The 7366-nt window shown below is 34.3% G+C and overlaps 1 long non-coding RNA gene across 1 annotated transcript; it reads right to left on the reverse strand.

Moving 5' to 3' along the window:
- Positions 1-1336: 1336 nt before the first annotated feature.
- On the reverse strand, positions 1337-7091 carry LOC145687275 (uncharacterized). The gene is made up of 2 exons (XR_014131665.1): positions 6936-7091; positions 1337-1718 (listed from the first exon to the last, which is right to left on the reverse strand). It is a non-coding gene; the product is annotated as an uncharacterized LOC145687275 (long non-coding RNA).
- Between the last annotated feature and the right edge of the window lie 275 nt (positions 7092-7366).

Genomic DNA, 7366 nt, shown 5'->3' on the forward strand with positions numbered 1-7366 from the left:
TTGGGGTCCTTATGGAACCCAATCTCTACCTATAATATAAATAATATAGGACAATAAATACCATTAACAATAAAGGTGTTATATTGGATCATGTAAAACGTTGTATAACGTTGAGTTTTGTGTTAGATCATTGTTGTTGTATATATATGCCTTTTGCTTGAAAGGAAGTCCTACACGTGTAGATAAATGAAGCAATACTTAATTCCATACATATAGAAGGAAACGCGCATATAACTTAGAAAACGTGTTGAACCTTGGTGTTGGCAGAATACACTATAGTTTAGTTAAAAAGAATGAAAATCCCTGGAGATATAGCCTTATTAGACACATATACCGACGAAATACACTGTTGTTATTTTATATAATAAACATTCTGATATGGTCTTGTTAGACGCATATGGCTAGAAAATACTCGTCAACTTAAAAAAATAAACATTTTTGAAGTTATAGTGATATTATACGCTTACACGTAGAGAACAAACTATTCTTAGCCAGGGCCGGCTCTACCATATGTGCAACACGAGCATTTGCATAGGGGCGACAAAATCTTTCATAATTACCGTATATTATTTAAAATAGACACTAAACTTTTTGTTGGAAACGGACTCCATGATGATCTAGTTAATACTAAGCTGGCCTTCTATTTGAATACTATATTCAAATATTTAGGTCTCATGTCTAGGTCTCATTAGTTTAAAATGTTGCACGGACAGTTCTAAAGCAAATGGTCGAACAAATCCCAGCATGGATTGCTTGATTGTTGCCAAATACAAAAACTCAATTCTCGAACAGTAACGAACACTTGTTCCATTTGGTCCACGTTATCATAGTTTTGATATAAAAACTAGTCTTACCTTTGCCACAAAAAATGTTTCTTATCATTGAAGGTGGGAAAAACTTTATTTAATTTTTTTAGAACGAAAATCAACAAATAAAGATAAGACAGCTAGTTGCACTGTAATTGCAAACTGATATGCTGAGATTAAAGCTCGTTATTGAATTCTATAGAAAGGATTATCATCTTTCCTCTGCAGGTGTGTTTGTTTTAACTCTCACTATCATAGTAGATTATTATTTAAAGAAAAGAAACAGACACAACGAGATTATATTTGTACTGTTTAGACCTTTCTGAGTATGAGATCTTTCTGAACACCATTAATGCTGTCCGTTAGCACAGAAATATGTTCATTACATATGTGTATGTAAGACTATAATTAGCAGGGTTTGGTTACTGTTAACATAAATATGACCAATATAATCTGGTTTTCTTGTTTAGGAGAAAATACTATGTTATCATTCAACAGAGAAAAGAATCGCAAGAATGAATCAAGTATACTTTCGTCACAAAAATTTGATTTATTTCTTTCATTAATCATACTATTTTCTTGAAAACAGTCTTGAGAGCAGTTACTAGAGTTGATTCCAGAAAAATGTAGAAGTTTTAATTACAATGTTTTCTGTTCAACTACATTGAAATCCATGTGTGAAAGGTGGTTTTTATATTGCACGCGAATGGCTCTCTCCCTCCTTATCTAGGCAACGATCACAGCTGGATACTGGTAATTGTACAGATAAGCAAGAGGATACTGGTAGGTAGCGAAGGCAGTTAAAGATGGAGATCGATAAATGTACTCGAACGTTGTTTCTGCTTTGCTCAGATCATTTCCCATCTCTTCACTAGCAACGAGTACTGCAGACAGTACCAAGACAAAGAAGACCTGAAATACGAAAAGAAAATAGATCAGTACTGGATTAAACTAACCAAAATCACGTGAAATCAAACATTATTTGTCTGAAAGAAACACTGGTAGGATGTTAACCTTCAAGTTATAGTGAGAAAACATAGTTCTATGAATTTAAAATTCTTCGGAGATACAAAGTGAGCCATCCATTTCTTTTTTTATTTTTTCTTGTTTATATGCAGTGTGTTTGTATCATAAATACGTAGTGTATGTATATTGTCATAAATAGTATGTGCAACGCGAAAATCTTTTTGCTCCCGAAGATATCATTACCCCCATCGCATCAAATTGGACTAATTAAACAATTTGGAAATGCTATAGATCTAATACGTAATGGGATTGCTTATCTTGGTGATAAAGTTGCTTATCTAACAGATGCTAAATTTAAAGGTGGTGTATTTGTCGATCCTCAAATTTGAAAACTTCAACAATATCGAAGTTTTGAAGCGTGCCAAACAGACAAAGAAAACTGAGCATGAATTTGTTTCAAAAAATTAACACAAATCTTCGTTTGAAGTACAGGAGAGTCCAAATACAACAAATTTATGAACCAAATTATTAAAACTTGCATTGCGACTCAACATGCCCTTAAAAGTACATTTCATGAATTCATATGTGAACTTCGTCCAAAAGATTGCAGTGATGTGTCGGACGATTTAAGGGACAAGATTTTATAACGACATAGCAACCATGCAGGAGAGGTATGAAAAGGAATAGAAGCGTACAATGCTTATTGCTGGATCATGGTTTGAGACAAGGAACATACCCAGTATGAAAAGAAGTAATAAGACATGTAATTTTTGCGGTGACAAATTTCTGTTCATTATTTATCATCTTTATGCCTATTTCCTTTAGGAATTCTGCAATACATGTATGTAAACACTGTATCAATTGCTCGGATTCCCCGTCATTCAGTAGGTCCACGTGTCATATAGGTTTGCTGCTGAACGGGAGGTTAAACTAAAAATCAACTCAACTGCATCAATTGTTATATTCTGATACTCTAATAATTTTACAGTTTCATTTTCTTTCTTGAATTTCGGTGTAAAATTCTATGTCTACAAGTATATCAAAAGAAATTTAAAATGTGATTACTCTTAAACTATCCATTAAGTAGAAAAACTGAAAATATATTTCAATTCAGCGCTCAAATTTCTGTATGAATCACAAGGTCTTTTTTCTCTCCAGAAATACTAAAGTTTTTCGTAAAACTGTGTTATTTCGCTAAGTTTTAACTCCATAAAAAGATTGAAGAACATTAAAGAGTTAGAAAATGAGCGAAATAGTATCTACAAAATGCTATATTAAACCTACTGATGACAGATTTCAAGATATTTCGTAATGATAGTGAAGAAATTCGAGTGACTGACACGTGTGACATCATAAAGTACCCATCCAGACTTGTTGTTAATAACAGGTTTGGAAACCGGTTGTAATTTAATTAATAGCATTTCTTCTAGTACTAACTCCCATTAATGATTTCAAGGATAGTCCGGAGGAATTTTCACCTACGCTGTAGCTAAAATATTCCCCAGGGGAATATTTCGGATCATGCTCAACGTGTATTGGTATGTCTAGTGATTATTCTTGCTTGTGAGATTAGATTTGGGACTGTCTCGTCTCGAAAAGTATTACTTTCTATAGAAAGAGCAGTCCCGTCTTGTGTCTCGTCTCATCTTGTGACAAAACTGCTAGTATACCCTCAATGCTATACCCTCTATCTATCTGGCTCACTTTATTGTATTTTTAATTTCTTCATTCTCTTAGAGCTATTAACTATTTAAAAAAGTCAGGATATCCTAATGAAGATTTCGCTTTCTTTTGTATGCACTTCCATTATTAACTCAAAAGATAGTGGCTGAAAACTCTAATCCAACAAAATTTTTTGCCATATTGGGAAATATTATTTGTAATTTCTAAGAACTTTTCTAACACAATGAAATGGTCAATTCTAAAAGTACTAAATTGTGTTAAAACAAGTAGTAAGCAGAACTACGTTAGTAAAATTTGAAAATAATGGGAAATATGTAATTTATTAACACATGCTTATTAATTGGTTAAAATATACAAAAATAAAGTACCATCAGAATTGCAAGAAATTAATCTTGGGAATTATAATAACACGAAATATTAGATCACAAAGAAAATAACCCTATTCCTAATGAAGAAGAAATTTAGAAAAAAAGAACAATTTTTTAAAAAAATGTTTTGTAGAAAACAAAACATTTTTTTAATATATATGTTTTGTAGAACACAAAACAACAATAAAATATCCATAATGGATATTTACGAAATTCGAATCTACTAGAATATACATAATATTATCGTACCTATGTTGGTATAGAAAACGAAGAGTAACTGATGGTCTTTTCATAGGGAATTATGAGTCATAACTCATAATTTAAGTTTCCAGAAACATGCAAAAGTAAAAATTCAAGAAAATACCGTTTCCGAAATGTTCTATTCAAAAAGTTTAGACTATTGAATATATTAAGTACAGTGCGACCGAGGTAGTCCATCAGGATGCTCGAAGTAAAAAATGAAATGAAATCACTAAGTTTTACGTCCCACGATTATGCCGGTTAGGCTAAAGGAGACGGTGATGATGAGAGATGAGTGAAATGGTGGAATGAAGAAAGTGGGAGGAAACTGGAGAACCCCGAGAAAAGCCGCTAGCACTGTGTTTGTCTATCACAAAGTTCACACGGCACTAGCTGGGGTCGAACCAGGGACCCCAAGTACCGGAGGGAAATGAACGCACTACCACTGACCCACCGCGCCCCCCAAGATGCTCGAGGTAGTTCATCCCCATATCCACATTATTATTATTATTATTATTATTATTATTATTATTATTATTATTATTATTATTATTATTATTAGACATACTGTATTTTACAGTTATATCCACAGTAGAACATGTCTTTTATTTTTTATTTAATTAATGACTACGAGCTTAAAGTCACTCTGCAATACTGAGTTCTATATTTTTAATTCTGTAATAGAATCCATGTTCCTTATGTTTATTTTACGTAACAAAGCCCAAATATAATATTTTGCATGAATCGATTTCCTGTGGGAGCTCAGGAAGAAGTCTGTCCGGTTCGAACTATTTTTCAAACCATTGATGGTATAGTCAGTACCCATTGCAGATTGCCCTATATAAGGAGTTTCGAATTGCAGTATAATTCGTCTTAAAAGATTTAGGATTTAGGATTTAGATTTCTGTGCTTTCGGCATCTAAAACCATTTAGCCCTTCACGTTTTGAGGGATGACGTCCCTCGGAGAGCACACAATCCGGGGAAAGGGAAGGAAGTGGCCTGGGACCTACAAGTTAGGTACCACCCCGACATTTGCCTGGTGTGAATGAGGAAAACCCAGGAAAACCTCATTCAGGGTAACTGACCTGAAAAGCGTTTTTACAATTTTCCACCGGGGATCGAACCCGGAGCCTGTCGCACCGAAGGCGAGAGCGTTAACGACTATACTACGCGGGGCCACTCGACTTAAATAAGCTTGCGAATTATCACTATTGGTGACCAACACCAAAAAAAAAAAAAAAAATCAAAATTAAATCTGCTTTGAAACCCAATTTAATAATAATTTGGAAATTCGTGGCTACTATACCAAGTTCATTTAAAATCGAAATCTGAGGGATTACACAAATGATTGCATTGGTTTTGTTAATATTAAACAAGGTAAGGTTTCTTAAGTTGTATGTAAGAGATCTTATGTATGTATTGTACTGTGGAAACTGCTGCTCACTCTCTTGGGAACACGAGCTGTTTCGTGACTAAGCGGTTAGCATTCGCGCCTTTGACGTGGAAGACCTGGGTTGGAAGACCTGGGCGTGGAAGACCTGGGAGCTCATGTGGTTCGGATTCCACGTTAATCAATAGGTCCCGTCCCATATAGCCTCGCTGCTGAAAGGGACGTTAAACCCAAAATCAACTCAACTCTCTTGAAGACATATTATTACTATTACTACAGAGAAATTCAAATTCGTTAAGCACGTCGTCTACTGAAAACAAAAAGTTATGAAAATAATACAGCAATAAGCCAAATGAGAAGTTTCTGTTGGTGATTATGCAGAGAAATTTTTGAATTTGGATAAAAAGATTAATTTTACGGATTCTATTTGGAATTGCGTACGCATCAATCTTGAAAGATGAACAGATTTTCTGGAAGGGCATAGCAACATATCCGTAATACATTATTGCGTGCACTGACTTGCTACACTCCACACTCTAATGAAACACGCGTTCTATAAACTATGGTCAGTGCCTACAGTAATAGGTTCTAGAATGCCTGTAAAATTGATTCATTAAATGCTAATTATTATTGTCTTCCTTCCTCGTCAGTGATGATCTCAGGAGATGGGCCCGGTAAGAAGTCCCCACAGATCTACAAAACCCCTTTCAAAACCATATCTCTGTTCATGCTCAATGTGATTATCAACCTATTCCCAATATTACTTTTCATCCTTCGTGTATTGAATGTATCCTGAACGAAATACAAAACCATCACTGCTTCTCTCTTTCTTGTGGAACATATTGTGCCCTTGAAGGAATCGTGCCCATTGTCTGCAGAAGAAACGGAGGCATTGTGTCGAGAATGGCATTACACCTAATACATTAATATATGTTGTTATACATATCGCTCTGTTTATTATTAGGTGTGCGTCTTAGAAATTGAGACAAGCGTCTGCAGCACTAACGGGATTTAAGACTGAAAATAAATGAAATCCTAGTTTTACTTCTCATGATTATGTCCTATAAAGTCAAATAGATGATTAATGGTAGTAAATGATTATGAAACGAATTGATGAAATGAAATTGTGGAAGCAAAACGGAAGAACATCCAAGGAGAAAATGTTGTGAAACCAAAAACTCACGTGGCCTGAGGTCGAATTTGGGTCTCCTCGCACCAGAAATGAAAGTTCTACCACTTAATTCGTGCCATCAGCCTATTAATATATGCAATACTTTAAGACACGTTATTACACTATGCAGTCACTCTGCTTTGCTATGATGTACGTATTTTCCTCTTAGTTGTTCCAGTGAACCTCGCAGCCAGTAAGTAACGTTACTATCGTTATAAATACGATGCTTAACTTACTTCAAATTTATGTTTATAATGGTACATAGATCTATCTATACAAATAAGTTAGAAAAGAAGTAATGTATACTTACGAAAAACTTCATATTGAACAGATGTAGTTGGTGAAATTTCTCAGCAGAGAACCAAAGTAGCCTAAACGCTTGAACTTGACTGTAAAACAGACTTCGAGTTTAGCGTATATATAGTAGTTGCCGATGACTTATCTTTGTTCCTCCGTGAGAGCTAAATACATTAATTGATTTCCGAAGTAATTTTATTTCATTTACTAATCATTATTTTATTGGTGGGAAAACCATTTCTGGTCAATATGGAAAACCAAAGCTAATAACTAATGAAGTAATGTTAGTATATTCTACGTTGTTTAGAGGTGTTGTCCCTTAAGCAAAATTCTAATATCCATTTAATCGTGTATTGTGTTAATTAGAATAAATACCAATGTATCAGCAAGCAGAAAAAACATAATAATCTAGCTGATGGAATTCTTATCTCTTACTTTACTGAG

This window comes from Thermobia domestica, chromosome 1 (assembly GCF_964235325.1).
Source record: "Thermobia domestica chromosome 1, izTheDome1.hap1.1, whole genome shotgun sequence".
In the NCBI taxonomy this organism is placed as follows: domain Eukaryota; kingdom Metazoa; phylum Arthropoda; class Insecta; order Zygentoma; family Lepismatidae; genus Thermobia; species Thermobia domestica.